Source organism: Varanus komodoensis, unplaced genomic scaffold, assembly GCF_004798865.1.
Source record: "Varanus komodoensis strain SLA01 unplaced genomic scaffold, ASM479886v1 scaffold14_1, whole genome shotgun sequence".
Classification (NCBI taxonomy): Eukaryota; Metazoa; Chordata; class Lepidosauria; order Squamata; family Varanidae; genus Varanus; species Varanus komodoensis.
The window spans coordinates 20,780,069-20,799,929 of record NW_025335438.1 but is presented as its reverse complement, the minus strand read 5'-3'; the positions used below and the strand labels follow the sequence as shown (position 1 = coordinate 20,799,929).

General features: G+C 42.0%; 1 protein-coding gene across 1 annotated transcript in view; it reads left to right on the top strand.

Moving 5' to 3' along the window:
* Window positions 1-5,425: 5,425 nt before the first annotated feature.
* The window catches only part of DTNA (dystrobrevin alpha), a 243,459-nt gene continuing 229,023 nt past the window's right edge, over window positions 5,426-19,861 (top strand). Inside the window, exon 1 of the mRNA XM_044424046.1 lies at window positions 5,426-5,498. The gene's annotated coding sequence lies outside the window, so the exon portion shown is untranslated. The remainder of the gene's footprint in view (window positions 5,499-19,861) is intronic.

Sequence of the window (19,861 nt, the reverse complement as noted above, 5' to 3'; positions counted from 1 at the left end):
GTCTTAAAAGTTTATAATACATTACTTATATTCAAAGATACTTTCAAATAAAAATCATTGGTTCCCAATCTTTATGCTTCAGGAATCTATTAGTGAGATTGTTTGATACCCTATTCCACAGCTGTTGGCAATATTCTGCAATAATTTGGGTCAAATTGGTCTCAGTTTTTAATAGCCTTATCATTCAGAAATCCCTTCTCACAAGTGTTCTGTGGTAGGGCCACTGATCTCAGAATATAATTGGAAAATTGCTTGATAGCCCAGCGACATGCCCCAGTGTAATAATAATATATTCTTTTTGTCAGATAATATCCCCCTGTCTCAAATGGCATATTCTTAGTGTAACAATAATTCCAGCTATCACCATCTCTTAGTACTGTGGACAGCCCCTAAAAATTTCCACACATATCCAATAGTCACAGAAAATGCACTGAACATCGATTACACTTAAATATGCCTCTTTATTGCTCTCCATTTGTGGCTTATGATTATTGATAAAGTATGCATGAATCCATCTCTTTCTATTTTTAAAAAACAATTTTTTAAAAATATGAATGAAGAGAACACCTCACAATATGTTACACGGACAGACAATGAGTGTAACATTGACTAAACTCACATTACGTGAGAAGGATGACCAGATGTGATAAAGGGCATGTTGAATAAAAGAAAGTATAGTGGCATATACAGTGTTTCTTACTCCTGCATCACTGTGGCATGGCAAACTTATATTTCTGTTTTGAAGGTATTTTAAAGTACAAGAATTTCATTGCATCTTGTAACCCAATTTGTGCCCCCCCCACACACATACACGCACCATACAAATTAATCAGTGCTATAAAGCCACTTTGTTAAAACTGGTTCTAGAGTTTCCATATAGTTTTCTAAAGGTGCTTCTGAAAATTGGGATCTTTTTCCCCCCCTATAGTGCCAACTCAGGTCACTGAACAGGAGGTATCTCAAAGGACATATCTATAATATGATTTGAAAAATCTTAATTGTCAACTGGGAACTTTCATTTTGGGACAAGGGGAGAGTGCTGTTTGGGATTTCTTACAAAATATTTCTGTACTTTACCAAGTATAATTCACAGTATTATTTGGAGGATATTCTTACAGTTAAGCTGGTGTAGAACTGATACAAGCCTGTAATATAGAGGTACATGTAGGAACTTGGTGACGTTACATCAGCTGGCTTAGAACCAGTATCAGTGCACTGACCAGACAAATTCTCCTGGCTAGCCCATTTAGACTAGCAATGAACAATAGCAGGAGGGGCATCACACTACTTGTATGATCTGTGTTTATTGGGCATGTTGATTCAAGGCATCTTCTGTCTAGAAATGGCCAGTGGTTTAGCTATTTATTGACAGGGAAAACTGCTCCTGTTGAATTAATTCCTGTTATGCAGCCATTAAAGACAGAGAACAAACATATCAACAGCCCAGGCTGGTCGTCTTTGTGCCTATGCAGCAACTGCATATGTAGAGCATTTTAGGATATTACTTAGGGTGTGGAAATGGCAAAATCAGTGGATAAATATAAAACATTTGGATAAATCATTCAAAAGCAAAGCAAATAAAACCACATGCCCAGTGACATGGACATTTATGATTGTGCTAAGTTCTATGGGCTTCACACTGTTGAAAACAAAGATTTGTATGTAATAAATGAGTTCAAAAACATTTCTCCCTCCCTGTTGTGTACTTAAAAATTCGGATGTTTGTTCATATAACCAACTGATTCCTTGGTTGTCTGCTCAGATGTACACTCAATGAGTTCAGTGGTGCTACTCCTTCATAAATACGAAAGGATTGCAGCTCTTAACTGGCCTTCATAAAATTGTTCTTAGTATTGTAATAATATTAATTTGTACTTTTCACTTTTGCAAGAGTATTCGAGACACCTTAGTATATCAGTCACATCACAGCGGAAATATGCAGAATAAAGACTATGACTACATGGAATGGAACAATGAAGCAGAGTAAATCCTGGTTAATAATCACTATCTGAATGCTTCATAATTAAATAATGCCCATGCCCATTCAAAAATTACATTGATTTCAGCTGAATTTTATCAATTACTAGATCAATGACTTCATTCCAAGCAGCACAGCTCATTTTGAAACAATGCAATCCATAGAGGCAGATCTGGGTTTGCACTGGGTAATGAACTCAGTAGCAGCCCTCTTCCATCATGGTTTTTGGCAAATACAGATGTGTTGCCAGCCAGCTGGCTGCCAGTTCGTTATCTGGTCAAGTTTAGGATTTTGGTGTTAACCTGTAGCATCTCAAAGTGTACGGGACTGAGATACCTGTGAAACTGCTTTTGCCAAATAAATCTGGCTGGCCACTGAAATAATCCTCAGAGGCCCTCTGGTTGTGTGACATCTTGCAGATGTCTACCTGAGAGCAACAAGGAAGAGGCCCCTTTTCCATGGGGGTGCCCTATCCTTGGAATGCCCTCCCTTCAAAAATAAAACATGCACCCTGTCATAGTTCAGGCACGTTGAACACTTATTATTTCCCTTGGCATTTAATGATTTATGATGTCTGTTATGATTTTTAGTTTTGGCCCCATAATTTGTTACATAATTGTAGTTTGTTGTAGCTGGAATGTATACTTACTATATTATAGTTTTATTGTTGTCCACCTGAATATGTTGAACATGACCAGTGATGTAGAAATATTTGAAATAAGCAAACAATAAATGTGTTTGCCAACACACATTTATCATATTTGCTTTTTACATTTGAGGGAACACAGCATAGAAAGTGTAATAGGTGCAGAAGCCCTAAAATCCACATTAATAGAATCATGCAAGGAAGATTGCATAACATCAAGAGTCCTGTGTTGTTTTTTCTTTTGTAGAGCATAGGAGAAAATTAGAGACTGCACTTATAGAGGAGGAAGTCTGAACAGAATCAACCACCATATTCCTTCTTTAAATGAATGACATTGTGGAATCTATACTTTTAACTTTCTCCCATTCCATCTCAATTGTTTCCTTCTTGAGAAGCGGCAAACTTTGACCTTAGGACTGAATTTGTTCTGGAACAACATCTTTTTTTTCAGCTGATTAAACTCTGTGCTTGTAATTTTGTGGTGCAAGCATAGTTTGCACACTCTTTTTTAGAAATCAGCTGTTTATCTCTACTGCCAAGCATAGCATGGTAAATCCTAATGACTATGTTTGGATGCCTATGCTTTTTATTAATTGTGTAGGTTCCCACCCACTCAGCATAGCTGCAAAATATATGTGTTTATGGAATTTTGTATGGCAATTAATGGTGACATATGACTTAGCCATTCATTATAGCAGGCTCATAACTAACTCTGCAGTGTGCCAAGCATGGTTATGATTTTATTAGCTAGCAGAGAATCATGGACTTGGGTCACTAGTTTCATTCTGCATAAAATGGGTGAATCTGAGCATTGATTAAGGCCCTTTGCAGCTAAAGTTTATATATCCATCAAGATCCACCCAGAGAATTTAGAGCTATAAAGAACCAAAACTTCCCATTTATTACCCAAAGATCACCATACACAGTCCATTTCTGAGAGCCCTTCAAGAGGAAACATTTGTTCCTTATGAATATTCTTCAGCAGTTCATCATGTATGCTTTACTTCAGGAGCATTGAACCTCTTTTAGCCTGAGGGCCAACTCAGTTTCAGAAATGCTCTTGGAGACTGCATTCCAGGGGCAGGTGTGGAAAAATGCAGCTGTGTGCTGGGGAAAATGGGCAGGGCCATAATACCAAAAATACCAGCATATTTTAGCTTAAAGCTGTCACTGCCAGTAACTAAGCCTAAGGAGAAGCATTACAATGGTTTAGAATAATGAAAACTTTGCAAAAGTCAGGAAACCCCCCAAACAATTGATGGGGGAAGAGGTCACATCCAGTGAGGTGTGGTGGTTTGCTGCATCTAAGCAAAGCCTAACTAGCTCAACATTTTGTTTTCCACAGTGGCCAACCAGATGCTTACAGGTTGCCAAAAGTTGCTAAAAGAACAACCATGGGACTTCTGAATAATCATTAGAAGCTGGAATTTGCTTTGGGGGAAATTCTTCACCAGCACCAATGGGAAACTTCCTTCCAGTGCTAATAGTTCACCCTCTGAAGATAAAATTAGCATTGGGTGGAAATCCCCCACTGGCTCCAATTAGGAATTTCTCTCAAAGCAAATGCATACCAGCTTCAGTGGATCATTCAGAAGCCCTTCTGCCAGAGGGAGGATTTTCTACTCTACTGAAGACAGTAAGGAAAACACTAAATTTCCCTGTCACATCTGCCAAGATCCTAATAATTCTTAGTGCCCAACTCACCTGATGCAATCTAGTATTTTAAAACCCGTGCATGTTAATGGAAAGATGCATTTAACATCTTATCTCGTTTGGCCCTCCTGTTGGCAGCATAGGAACACCCTATTCTGTACTCATGTCTACAGAACTCAGGGTATAAGGAAACATGAGCTTACTTTGACGATGGGAACACCAGTGAAAGGATGCAGCATGTGCAAGCAACAGACAGCCAAGGAGAACAACTAAGCAGCACGGGCCTATCACTAACACATGTCTCCTCAGAACCCTTACAAGTACCCTGCCTCAGGACATAAGATATAATACCCCCCAGGAACCTCAGATGCTCAGCTCTTGCAGCAAGGACAAAACACCCTGCACAGGTAAGCAACCGGGGTGGGGGGGGGGGGGGGTCCATGTCTCAACCATGCATCTATCTTTCATTCCTCCTTGCTGCAAAATGTGGAGAATGTGGAGGCTGTATATGAGCTAAACCCTGTTAGTCTCACAGAGTAATTTGGCAGCATTTCCCATGTACGGGAAGCATGTACTGTGCAGAAAGGGATCCCCACTGACTGAACTGTAGAGTGTAGGCATGCTCCCATCATGCACTGGTAAAAGGAGGAAGAAGCAAAGCTTTGCTTATTTACTAGAAAGGCTAACACCGTGTTCAGGCATTGTTATAACACTTGCCCCATACATGAGCAGGGAGTTCGACCAAATTGCCCCTAATATCATGTGTCTTGAGTAGCATCAGTGCATATAGTGTGACTGTCTGGAGAGAGAAGGCCTTTGTGCATAAAGCTGACTATGTGGAGGCATCCATGTAAGCTTTAGGTGCAGAGTTTTGGCTCACATAGAGGCCTCTATCTGTACAGATGTTTGTATTAAGTCTTGTTTCTGCACATGTTTGTGCTGTATGTGTGAATGCTTGAACAGGACTAGCCTCATGCCTGAAACTATGGGAACCTGCTGAGCTAGATGGACCAATGGTCTGACTCAGTCTAAAGCAGCATCCTATGTTTCCAAACCCCTCCCCTTTTTTTTCCGGGTAAACACCGGGCCATCCTTTTCAAGTATTCGTAGTATGGGCCAAATATTTATGAATCCCATTTTTGTTGCAGAATTAGAGCCAGGGTGGCAAGTGGGCTGCAAAATAATTGGAGACAAGAAAGTGCAGCTTCCTACATAGGATGGGTGAGTATTTATCTTAATGACTATACCATACATGTCCAATAGGTGAAGGATCATTGTGGGCAAGAGGGAGCCATCAGTGGCAGTATAAACCTGAAGCATGAGAACTGGAAAGGCACCCAAGCAGTGGCCCTCTGTCAGTTGCTCAGCGACCCTGTCTGAGCATCTAAGCACAGGAGCTATCGCGCTGCAGTTTTTTGACCATTACCATACCCCTAACTCCCCACAGGCAATGAGACAGCCCTCCTGCAGAGATTCAGATATTACCCACACCAGGTATCAAGCCCTGTACTAAAATCACCAGCTGTAGGGAATACTGGAAATTCTGCTGTTCCCCTTTGGGGTAACCATCCTTTTATCCCTCCAAGTCTTCTGCTCCTGTATCCTCCAAAGAGATACAATGATGGGGAAGGCTACACCTGTTATTCTTGTCTGTCACACAGCTTTCACATATACAGGAGCCCTACATGCATCAAAAAGTTGCTTTGAGATTATGAGAATTCCCTCCACCCTTGATGTTCAATAAAGGCTGTAACAATTTCATCCGTGTTTCTATTGTCATGATAGGTAGCAGGTAGCGTCCTTCCTTGCTCCTGGAGCAGGTTTAGAATCCATCCCATACAACAATACAACATGACCAAAGGTCTGCTTACCCCACACGTTGGCACTAGAGTAGTACCAAATGTGCATTCCTATATAACTCACAATCTCTTCCTGCATCTCCTTTTTTAAATAGTGTGGTACTTAAAGGTATTAATCTGGGGCAAAATTTACTGAGAGTATATATGAATGTAAGAAGAACCATACTGAAAAGGACCAAGGATCTAGATAGTCTAGCATTGTTATCCTGCCGCTAGGCCAGCAAGTGCCTTGTTGAAGGCTGAGAGATTTTCAAGAAAGAAAAAGCAAGGAACCAGGCTGGGCCAGAGGTCAGTCCAGAGTATTTGAGACAGTAGTCCAGGTAGGTAACAGAAGGGCTAGACCTCCATTCAGTTCAGTAGATCAAAGCACAAAGTTGAAACACTATTGTTTGCAGCAGCCAGCTAGTGCCAGCCAAAATAATTTATAGCTGTCATAAATCAGCACAGCTGGTTAATCAGGTCAGCTTGTTGCTTTTAAAGGCGACCCTGTGCTGTGCTTTCTATTTGAACCTCTGCTGCTCATGCTTGAATCAACACTGTTCCAAGAGGTGAATTGTCTCAGGTGCTGACTCCTGCACTTGGAGAAGTCCAGGAATAGTCTGGGTGATGGCGGGTGTGGGGAGGTTTCTCCTTCTGAGGAAAGTTGCCAGCTAAAGCGTCCAGCTCCCTGTCAGGCTCTGGCTGGACTCCACAGTGCTGGCTCTCCTTCTCTTCCTCTTCATCAGATGAATGCTCCTCTCCTCCAAGTAGGATGTTTTAATTCTGCTTACATCTGAAGCCAAAAAAAGGGCCCAAGTGCAGTAGTAGCATCCTACTCGTGAGAATAATCACAGGTGATTGACAGGCATCCAAACCAACATGGAGACTGAGGTGGCAAGGTGGAATGTGGGGAGTGAGCAAATTACAGGCATCCTGAATTATATAAGAGTCAAGCAAGTAGCCATGTGGAACCGTTGTTTGGGGCAGTGTGCTGCCCCAAGTATGCCTGTGTCTGTAACCCTCCTAGCCTTTTCTGTTGGGAGACTGCATCAAGGGTTGAGCAGAACATAAACCAGTACCATTTCACAGGGCTGTCATTTCATATAAAAATTCTCAATCCTTGCCTATATGATTTGGTAGGAATTTGGTTTGGGGACAGGAAGAGGGCATGCCAGAGGCTGTGTCTTTTGCCTGCTTGATTCTCTAACTGTGTGGATAAGAAATGTTATGGAGTGGAAAATGCATCTGAATCCTATTTCTCTCCTCTTCTTTTGCATTTCAAACCATTATTTTTGAGCTTTGTCTTTATGCAATCACTCAACATCTCACAGTGGGAGGTCTTGAGCCCACAACTCCTGTTTTCCTTTGAGCTGCTCATCCAGGGAATTTCTATGGTCAGCCTCCTGTCATAGTTTCTCTTCTTCCTTATATGTCTGTCCCTCTCCCTTTCGAAAGGCTTATTCCCTCATGTGGACACCAAAAATATACAGTGATTTACAGAAGTATTCACCCTCTTCCGACTTTTGTGTTGCAGTCTGGAATTGTAGCCTGTAAATTGTAAAGAACCCCTGGAGCCATGGAGTGGTATATAAATGTAAGAAACAAATGAATAAATTGAAATTGGTTTAAATGGCATTATTACTGCTTGATACTGAGGAACAAAATATTTTTATTGTGGAACATAAGTGAACAAATAAAACTGGTACTTACGGGTTAAGTCAATGCTTGCTAGAAGCACCTTAGGCAACATTTACAGCTGTGAGTCTTTTTGAGTAAGTTTCTATCAGACCTCCACATCTGGATCCTGTAGTGTTCACCTATTCTTCCTGGCAAAACTTCTCCAGCTTTGTCATGTTGGACATATTGTATAGGTCTTGTATAGGTTTCATTTCTGGGTTGAACATAACAAAACGCAGAAAAATCAGGGAAGAATGTATCCTTTGGCAAGGCTCTGCATGTGTGCTGTGTGGAGTGTTCTGATGACTGTCTGTGCAAGAGCACTGTTATCACAACAGCTCTGAATCCCCTCCCCCCCCCCCGCTCCCACCGAGAATCCCATTGTTTTGCTGTGCAGGCCTCTTACCTATGGCTTGTCTGCCTGCAGTGAATGGAATATCTGCCCTTCCTTTACTATTTTGCATTCTGGATGTTCACCCAAGTCTGTGGTCGACCATGGTATCCTTCTGGATAGGCTAGCGGGATTGGGGGTCGGAGGCACTGCTTTGCAGTGGTTCCGCTCCTATCTCAACGGCCGATTCCAGAAGGTGGTGCTGGGGGACTATGGCTCTGCGCCATGGCAGCTATGCCATGGAGTACCGCAGGGGTCCATTTTGTCCCCTTTGCTGTTTAACATCTACATGAAACCGCTGGGAGAGGTCATCAGGAGTTGTGGGCTGCAGAATCATCAGTACGCTGATGATACCCAGCTCTACCTCTCATTTTCCACCAATCCAGGTGAGGCAGTGGCTGTGCTGAACCGGTGCCTGGCCAAGGTAATGGGCTGGATGAGGGCCAATAAACTGAAACTCAATCCAGACAAGACAGAGGTCCTGTTGGTTGGCGGATCGGGCTTCGGAGAGGGTGGATTTGACCTGGTCGTGAATGGGATTGCACTCCCTCTTAGGGACAAGGTCCGCAGCTTAGGAGTGCTCCTCGACCCGGAGCTTTCATTGGAAGCTCAGGTGACAGCGGCGGCGAGGAGTGCTTTCCTTCAGCTTCGGCTGATTAATCAGCTGCGCCCCTACCTGGAGTACGACTGCCTGGTGATGGTGGCACACGCACTGGTGACTTCCCGCCTTGACTTCTGTAACACGCTTTATGTGGGGCTTCCTTTGAAGATGGTCCGGATACTTCAGTTGGTTCAAAATAGAGCTGCCAGGCTGCTGACGGGGACTGGGTGTTGTGTTCACATGACTCCAGACCTCCGTCAGCTTCACTGGCTTCCCATTGAAGTCCGGGCCCAATTCAAGGTGTTGGTGATGACCTATAAAGCCCTAAACGGCTTGGGTTCTGGTTACCTGAAGGAGCGCTTACATCCATATATGCCTGGCCGCCACTTAAGATCTGCGGGAGAGGCCCTTCTCCGGGAACCCTCCGTGAAAGAAATTAGGAGGGTAGGTACTCGGAGGAGGGCTTTCTCTGCGGTGGCGCCCAATCTATGCAATGCGCTCCCCTGAGAGGTCCGCCTGGCGCCATCGTTTTTTGTTTTTCGGCGCCAGGCGAAGACCTTTTTATTTAAACGTCATTTTAATTGTTAACAATATTTGCTTATTTATCTGGCCAGGGTGACTTCTTTTATATTGTTATTTATTTTATATTGTTAATTTTATATTGTTTTTTTTTTTTTGCATTTTATTGTATTTTGTTTGGTGCTGTGAGCCGCCCCAAGGCTTCAGCAAGGGGCGGCATAGAAATGTTTTAATAAATAAATAATAAATAAATAAATAAATAAAATTTATATACTACCTTCCATCATAAGATTCCAGGGCAGTTTAAAAAATTAAGATGGTATCCAGTGTTTAAAAGTCATAAAACAGCTATTAAAAGCTGCAAAGGACCACAACCATTTAGTTTGAAAACTTTTGTGGCCCTTTTTGCAAACCTTAAGAAAGAAAATGTCTTTACCTGATACCAAGAGAGAGAAAGAGAGACTGCGTACTGCAGTGCAGAACTTGTGCAAGGGGCTTAGGTCTCTGGCTGGCATGCCAGATTATGTACAGTATAAGGTGTTACGCTATTGCTATACATGACTTCCTCATATGGATAATATGGAGGTATTGTCAGTATTGAACATTGTGCTTGTTTGGTGGCAGTGCAGTTGACTTGGAGTCTTTACTAATGTTTATTAATATTGCTACATTAAATCTTGTCCTGACTGCTCTTCTGTATTTTTTTAAATTGCTGCTAAGAGAGATAAAATAGCTATGATGTAGTAGCTACCCACTAACTAGGATCATAAGTTCAGGCTCTCTTGCTGTGTATGGATTAACCTGTAAAACCTGGAATATCATAGATTTCCAGTGAGACAATTCTTGAAGTTCACAGATTTTGAGTTGCATGTTACAGCCTTTGAAATCACTATGTATGTAGATATATTTGCTTAAAGTGCAATTATGGAAACATACTTCAGAGAGAGATCCCCTGCAAGAATAGGAAAGGAAAGTGTACTCTAGATGGAGCCTGGAACTACTCTAGCTGGCAGATATCTTATATACCAGAACTCTTTACAGTCTCTTGTAGTGGAAATTACGTGGCGGACACTAGACATAAAGATTCGACTGTGCCTTCAAACTGTGTGCCGTATTCTTTCCAACTTGCACTTTGTACTCTGGAATATATACATGGTTCTGCAGAATACTTGTGTATCGAGGACTGGGTTGCTGCTACCTTTGGGGGTCCCTTTTACTGCCTTTTTCAGTAGCCCAGAGCACAGAAATTACTCAGTCGCACATTTTTCAGGCATGAAGACCAAAATTAGGCAAAGCTTTACCAAGTGCATTTATACATGCTAGGTGTTAGAAAGCAGAGGAGCAGGAGCAGCAGAAATGATGGCTGCTCTAGTCAGGAATTCTGCTTCAGAACAGCAGGTTGGGGCAGGTGTGACTCTGATCCATTCTAGTCCTCTGTTTCTACGTCACTGCAATGTGACCGTAAAGCTACAAGAAACTCAATAGCACACACAGGATTTGCATGCAGGAGGTCCCAGGTTCATTTCCTGGCATCGCAAAGCAGGAAAGAATCCTATTTGACACTCAGGAGGGCCACTGCCAAGTCAGTGTTGGCAAGCCTGGGCTGGATGGACCATGTGTCTGACTCAGTTTAAGTCACCTTTCTATGCCTTTGCTCTTTGTCCTTGGCTCTTCACAGTTTGTTTGCTACTTCATTGCTTCTGTTATATGTCCTGTCTTGCTGCTTGCTGATCGTGCTTCAACTTCAGCTAGCAAATGGCTACAGCATTCCCCAAGACTCTAGAACAGGGGTCTCAAACTCACGGCCTGTGGGCCAATTGTGGCCCGTGGGACGATATTTTGTGGCCCCCACTTGATATCAAAGTTTAGTGATAGTGCAGCCCGCGCGTTTTTCTCACACACAGCTGTGTGAGTCGTTACCCTGGGTGCAATGTTCCCTCTAAGCTGCACGCCGGGACAGGCGGGGCACGGGGGAGGGGCCCTGCGGCCTTCAAAGTGCTGGCGGCACCTGGGCTGGCCTCCAGGAGCGATGCAGGATGAGCGGCCCACCACCACCGTGGTGAATACTTGACGCGGCCCAGCCTCACCCAGACTCTACTTCCAGCGGCCCCCGGGTAAGTTGAGTTTGAGACCCTTGCTCTAGAAGGACTGCTGTTGGCCTGTACATAGATCCCTTTATAAGGCACTCATAGGAATGATTCCAACACTGACACTGAAGTTAACACCACCCCAGTTACACCTTTTGTAGTACAGAGGAGCATATTCCAGCAACCATTTATTAATGGTGTTATACCACCTCTGTAGTAGCTATGGGGCCAGATGCAGGATCTCTCTTGCCACGAGGAAGGACCCTGTCATGGAGTACCTCTGTGTCTGACTTTTAGGGACTCCTTTCACCATAGTTCACCCTATTCAATAGATATCCTCACTCTCTCTGTAGAATGTTCTGGGGTCTGTAAAGCTGCCATAGGAAGGAGAGGATAGGATATTCCACTTTGAACAGCACAGTTGATCCAGTGTAAATCTGATCCATTAACAGTAACTGCCAAAGGGAGAGCATCCATAATAAATGAAGGATTGCCACCTTTTATTGGCCCTCCTTGTGTCTTGAGAACTTATGGCACACAGAAATTTAGCACAAGTATCTTCACATCACACTAACTGAATGAAGTTTCTCTTTCTCCATCTATCTCATGTGCTTGCTGTTAAAAGACCTAAGCATGGGGCAGACAGCCGGAAACAGGCTGGGCTGGTTGAATGCTAGTTGGATGGTAACTCTGGTTGGTTCTCCAGTATTTACTTAGAAACAAAAGGGGATTACTGTTACCCAGCCTTCTCTGGACATCAGAATTCCATTGACTGATGGTAGGCCACAAGTGTGCATGATAAGCCTCACACCCCCACTTTTTAAATGACTGGACAATTACTCCCTAACCCTGAACCTGAAGAGTTCTAGCCACGACCAGGTCTAGTATTTAACCTTGTCTCTGCCTCTCTGCTAAACAACTCCCATGCAGCCGTTTGAGCAATGGAATCTGGAGGAGGATAAGATCCACTTATGCATCTTCTGATCTTCAGAGCAAAAACTTGTTTTATTAACTGTGTGTCCAACGGCTCAGCTATGTCTTCTTTTTATTTTTATTTTGCATTAGGTATAAGACCACCCCCCCATTCAAATTTTAAAAGCCTGCCTTACTGGGATCCCAATCTAGATCAGGGCCACTGTACCTAGTGTAGAGTCAAAATGGGGGGAAAGTCATAGATACTAGGTATTAATGTCACTCTCTGCTTTGGCCCTCAGAAACTGTACAAAGAGAACTCTCAAGCTGGCAGAAGATCTTTGCCTCCATCCAAAAACCATCCAGGAAAGGAAAAGTTTTTGAATAGTATGTTTATTATTTTTACCACAGCCTTACCTTTTACCTTACTTACCAGTCAGTGCATAATTTCAGTCCAGGGCAACCAACTCCCACAGTGTTGCCTAAATACTCCTGTGAAACAGAAAGATAATCTCAGAGCATGTAGAGAGTTGATGAAATGGAAGCAGGAGTAGCTCTATAGGAATTTTTGGTTTGGTGTGGCCTTGGACTCAAGATCTCCTCTCCCAAAGCTTAAAAGCAAATATTCATGCATTGGATCTCTTTTCTTTTCATGCCAGCAAATTATGGTTCACTTTTGTTGTCAAAAATAGTAATAGCAATTAAAATGTGATGTGACAGCAGTTTCTAGAAAATGATATGTAGCTTAAGCGTCACACAAGGATTGCTTTTGACATGATGGGAATTAACTAGCGGGAGGGGGTTGGACCTTTTAGTGTTACACAGGGATTTTCAAAAGGTCTATAAGTTAATTTGTTCCCTACTCCACAATATCAGGGGACAAGGCCACATTCATCTGAATAGATACCTAGGATTACATCCCCTAAGTTGTGGATGTGATCCTAGGCATCTTCACATTTGAGTTTGCCTAGAGTTTGTGGGAAGGGGTGATGAGCACATAGAAACTTAGGAAGCAGCCTTATACTGAGACAGACCCTTGTTCTATCTAGTCACGTACCATCAACACTGACTGTCAGTTGCCCAACAGGGTTTCATGCAGCATTTTTGCAGCTGTACCTGGAGATACTGAGGCTTGAACCTGAGATCTTCTGCATGCAAAGTGTATGCTCTGCCACTGAGCTACAGCCCCTTCCCATGATTGGGGTCATGTTGTCTGAAGTCAAGCAGTGGTCAAGAGAGACACAAAGGGGATTTGATTGGATACTGATACTGTACCTCCTAGGAATCACAAGGGGCATGACTTTGGAGCCACACAATTGAAACCTCCAAATGTTGTCAAGGTCTCCCTCTTTTGGGTTAAAATCATTACCTACTGGTGTAAATTGTGTCCTGCAACAGCAGGGGGTTGGGCCCAAAGGCCTTCATGGCCCTTTCCAACTCTACCCTTCCATGATTCCATGATTCCTGTATGCATCTACTCAGAACTAGGTCCAGTTAAATTCAGTGGGTATAGGATTGTTGCCTGAAAGTAGCAAATTGTGCAAATAAAATTCCGGGGGCCAATCTATCTTTTCTAGTGCCTGTTCTTGGGAAGTACATTTATCCTTCTTACCAAATTGACATGTATGGAAATGTCAATATACATATAACATTCAGAATTCAGTATTTTTGAAAAGATACCAGGGCTGAATTGAAATGCTCTTTCAATACCGCCCTGTTTATAGATGGTGACCAGATCATTTACACCCTGACTTTGGGCAGTTTTTAAAGAAAATTGTGAAAACAGAGACAAAAATGTTTTCCTCTGTTATTGTGACAGCAATTGCTTTCCCTGCTGCTGCTATTGGGAATATTTCTTTTTCTTCTTTGTTATTCACATCACACCAGAATGAGGTGGGAAAGATTGCCCACATTCTGATTTGGCTTCATGTTGTCAAAATGAGTCCTGGCAATGTTTGAAGCCAAATCTAGTTGAAGGCAACCTTTCATGCACTTACTCTAGTGTCTTGAGATTAAAAAACAAAGAACATATATGACACTATGGTAGCAGAGGGCATGATTGCTGCTGCTGCTGGGAACACAGACAGACAAAGTGCTACACAAAAGGTGAGCAAAGAAGAGGAGATTTTCATGCACATTCCCAGTCTCCTCACTTCAAGCCAAAGAAAAAAAGTTTTGTAATGACTTTTCAGCTCTGCTCCAGCATATATCCATGTACCATGCCCATATGTTGTTTGTCAGCACATGAAAAGCCTTTGAACAAACAGTTTAATGCTCCTCAATTTTCATAGATGTAATATTCTTGTATATTATTTGAGAGATCTGGAAATACATTTTATGAAACTCATACATTATTTCCTTCTTCGAGTTTCTTCTGGAGTGTTTCTCTGCACAAAAGCATTAGGTGGAAAATTGTGTGTCTAAACCATTTGTACATAATGCCCTTACGTTATAGCCATTTTCCTTGGCATAAAGTATTATCCTTTGAGAAATGCAACTTTAGTGATTGTAAGGCTTTGTAGTGGTGTTTGCTATCTTTGTTGCTAAAATATTTTACAGTGTGGACTCTGAAATGAAGCACAGCTTCGTCATGGCCAGATGTGTTTATCTACATTTCTTTTATATTTGAAATGGTCATTACATGGCCTGTGAATGTCAACATGTGATCTTCTGACATGAAGCTGGACACGGGGATGGATGTTGGCTACCTACCTAAGTCCATCATGCTTTGGCAGTTTTGCTTTAGTAAAATAGCTCCACCAACTTGTTACTGGGCAGGGTGTCTTCAAACAGAAGGACATAAATGAAGACAGCCAAGAGGCTATGGATGCATGTCATCTTAGGCATATATGTCTGCATATTAATAATCTAGGGAGTCTTTATTTAAAGGATAAAGGTTGCTTTCTGAACAGAGACGGTGACCTTTGAAAAATAAGTTCTGCTGTAGCTTTTGAGTTATGAATATGCAATGCTATGAAATGGCTGCTATTCTTCTAGGGTTTTGTTGTTATGCACAGTTGAGGTAGTAAAACTATAAGAAAGCTTTGCAGCCCATTACCTCTTATCCATTAACTCTTGATGCAACAGTAAGACATCAAGATGAAAAATACCATTCATTTAAATTTATGTTCTGCAACCCACCATTGTAAAAATTCTGAGGCCTATCAAAAAGCCTGAATGATATTGTTTATATCAAGCACCCATGTAGCTGATTTTGAGCCAAGTACAGAATTAAATGTTCCAATTATTCATATAAAAATAGGTGTTTCTCTTCTCATGTAGTAGTAAAGGAGATATTTCTCTCCAGATGTAGTAGTAAAGGTTGCTTGTGTACACACTTTTTGACATGCTGCAGCTGTAAAGGGTCTTTGTCAGACATTAGCAAAATATTAGGATTCTGAGGAACTAGTAATTACACATTGAAAAATGCTTGTAAAAAGCTCTGGTGCCTTCTTTCAAAGACAGTTTGGAAGGGGTGATTTGGATTGACCATTCTATATAGGAATGTAGAAGAAATTCCTCAGGTCTGTTTTTTGTAAAAATGCACCAAACCTATAAGCAAACCAGAATGATTTTGTGTGCCAAATTATGCACCTTTCAAAACTGTATGCTCTGTAAATAGGTACATTTACTTATGGCTAGAAGAATACTCTACAGCTTTGAGTGAGTCCTTACAAGAGGCATTAAAGAACCAGGTCTGGTTGAAAATGAACTGAGCTGAGGCAGAGCTGGTGTCACGCTATGGCTGAGAAACAGAGCTGCAAATCAGGAAGTCGCCAGTCAAAATTTCTGTCATAGGAACAAACCCATGCTGGATCAGACCAATGGTGCATCTAATCCAGCACTCTATTCACATTGTGGCCAATCAGATTCCTACAGGATCCCTCAAGCAGGATGGGTGCAAGAGTTCTACCTGCCCAGGCTCCTCAATAACTGGTGTATGTAGGCATAATGGAGGTAGCGCATAGCCATCAAAGCTAGTAGCCTCTCCTCCATGAACTGGGCCAATCCCCTTTTAAAGCCACCCAAATTAGTGGCCATCACTACTTCCTATGACAGTGAATTCCATAGTTTAACTATATGCGGTATAAAAAAGTTCTTCCTTCTATCTGTCTTAAACTTACCACCAATCACTTCAGGGGATGACCCTGAGAGAGGGAGAAAAATGTCTCTCTAGCCACCTTCTCCAGCTCAGGCATAATGTTAAACACCTCCATCATATTTCCCTTTACTTCACTTTTTTCAGAGCAACCATTCCGTATAGCAGAGTTGCTCCAACCCCTTCATCGTTTCAGTTGCCCTTCTCTGCACTTTTTTCAATGTAATACCATCCTTTTCCAGGTGTGGTGAACACGACTGTACATGATATACTATACACTCACACCAAAGATTTGTATCAGGGGAGTATGATCTTGGCAGTTTTATTTTCAGTTTTTTTCATATTTATGCTTAACATGGAATCTAATTTTTTCATAGCAGCTGCACATTGGGCTGACGTTTTCATCAAGCTGTCCACCGCAACCTGAAGACTCTTTTCTGATCAGTCCCTGCTAGCGCAGATCTCATCACATATACTTAATATTTTTTCATCCTAACATGCATGACTTTACACTTGCTTACATAGAACTGCATTTGCCCTTGCGGTGCCCATTCTCCCAGCCTGGAAAGAGAGACCCCCATTGATGCTCCTCACAATCCTTTTAACCACCTGCAATAATTTGGTGTCATCAGCAGACATGACCATTTCACTGCTTATGGCTTACCAATAATTGATGAATAGATTTAAAAGCATTGGTCCTGGTATGGAACCCTGTGGGACCCCACTAATTTCTTCCTTCAATAGGGAGAAATTACATTTAATCCCGCAGTCTGTTTTCTGTGGTTTTAACCAGTTATGGAGATCCATAGGAGCCCCACCACCACCCCAACTCTTATTCCATGACTGCTAAGTTTGGTCAGGAGATTTTGGTGAGGGACTTCGTCAAGAGCCTTTTGGAAGTTCAAGTAAACAGCGTCTATCAGATTGCCCCATCCATAGGCTTACTGATATTCTCAGAGAACAGTAATGAGACATGAGTTTGTGGAAGCTTTGTTGATTCTTTTCCAGCAGGGCTTGTCCCTTGGTGTGCTTACTGGTTCTACCTTTACTAACTCTTTCAAGCAATTTACCCAGAACAGATGCTAAATGAAAGTGACCTGCCTTTCCCTGGATCCCCTTTTTAAAAAAATGATGTTACACTGGCTATTCTCCAGTCCTCTGGAACAAAGACTGATCTTAGGGACACATTATATATTTTTGTAGGAAGGTCTGCCATTTCATATTTGAGCAGAATAGATACTGTCAGAGCCTGGTTATTTATTAACTTGCAGATTGAAAATTTCATTGAAATCACTGAGTGTATTTAAATAAGATGTTTTCACTCAGTAAACACATCTGCAAAATGAAGAAAATAATACTGACATAATTTACAGGACATTGTTGTAAGTATAATGAAGTTGTGTACATATTCAAGTGTTTTGAATACTCTATGGTTCAACATAAATTCAAAGTATTCAACTTGTTTGTGGGACCAAAGGGCTGGCTTTTGTGTTAGCTGACCATGACTTACTAGTGACGCAATCATGCAGTCTCAGAGGTATTTGTGGAATCATGTAAGTTTTGGGCTTTCCCAGGGGAAATTCCTGTAAATTCCTGTATAAAATGTATATTATTATAAGCAGAGAGATACGTTTTATGAAGATGCAGCCAGCAACTGTTGTGGCTGTTGGACAAGAATTTAACACTCTTGTACCAATTAGACCTAAATGCAAAAAAATATTCCTGCAAATGTCATTCTTGACACAGTGCTACATGTTTGCTTTTGTTATAAATAGTGCTCTTTGAATTTTAGATGTGCTGGGAACACCATATTATGATTGCTTTCTGCATTTGCATTTAAACTAATTAGATTTAAGATGAGGGGTTGTGGAATGATATTTTCAGTGTACTGTTTGGAGGCCTTATAATTTTCTTTCAGGATGCTGGGAGTTTCTGTTGCTTGAGTTCAGAGGACTTTCTTGATTTGTTGTGGGATTCGGCCTTTTGATAGGTTTAACTACGTATCACAACAATAAAGGGACACAGTCACTTTAAGTTGCACTGTCAATAATTAATATGACTTTGTTGAACTTAACAGGGCAGTTGCTTTGAGTCTGTGCTTTTAAACTTACTGTGTCTGTAGATCCTAGAAGTAATTTTAGGGACAAATTCAAGGCTAAAATACAAATTTATCATAAGCAAGGAGGAAAACCACATTTGACATGGCAGTTCTCAGTTCTGCAGCAACCTAACCATGTAAGACGTATCAAAAACTGAATCCTGAGACAACAGCATAAGCTTGCCAGGAATGATAATACAGCTTTGCTGAAATCCCTTCTCTTTTTGTCCAGGTAACTAGTTGTATATCCTACAGTTGTTCTTACCTGGTTGCACAATGAGAAGACCTTATGCGGAAGTTTATCATAACCTTTGACATGTTCCTTCAGTGGAACCTCAGTACATAACTCCCTCAAAGCCTGACCCCATATGTGTTTGTTCAGCAACAAACTTGGGTATGCCGTTGCCCCACTGGGTGCAGTGGGAATTTACTTATAAGTGAGCATGCTGAGAATTGCACACAATGGATGGCAATAGATACGTTCTGCTTAGAGGATACCCACTGAATAGTTCTGGATTATCAACAGAATGCAATATTATCTAAAAGAGACTGTCAAACTGGAAGTAATCTAACTCTTAAGTATGGTAACATCATATTCACTTTCTCTGAGGATCAAACCAGATCACTCATCAGATCTGTGCTCAGATTCACTGTGACTCGGTTTTGGATGATTGCTTTTTAAAGTTCAAAGCAGCCATGCCCCCCACACCCCCATCAGATGGGCAAGCAACAATGAGGATGGATGTATTTACCATCACAGCGTTTTCCCATATAAATCATCCTTTTGAAGTTGCTATTTGCTGAACAGAAAAAGTTTACCATACCATGCAAAGACTTGTTTCTAATGCTGGCAGTCAAAAAGAAAGCTCTCACCAAGCAAGCAGGGTAAAGGCTGGACCAACCAAATCAGAGACTGACAAGTAAGAGAGCAGCCCTGACAGACATGATCAAAGTTTGAGTTTCAGAGAAGGCAAGCTGAACCATCACCACCTGCCACTGTTGCTCTAACTAATGGGCCATATCTGAGGCCAGCCAAGTTGAGGTGGGGAGGTGGGGTCCCCTAGTGATTGCTGCAGCCCAAATGGCACCTTTGCAGTACACCCTTTCGACAAACAGATCAGAGAGGCAGAGCCCCGGCAGCAAAGGAGATAACATGAGAGCCAGTGTGGTGTAGTGGCTAAGAGCATGGGACTGGGACTCAGACGATCTGGGTTCTAGTCCCCGCTCGGCCATGGAGCCAACTGGGTGACTCTGGGCCAGTCACAGACTCTCAGCCCAACCTACCTCACAGGGTTGTTGTGGGGATAAGATGGAGGAGAAGATGTAAGCTGCCTTTTTCCTACAAAGGGCTCAAGGCAGCTT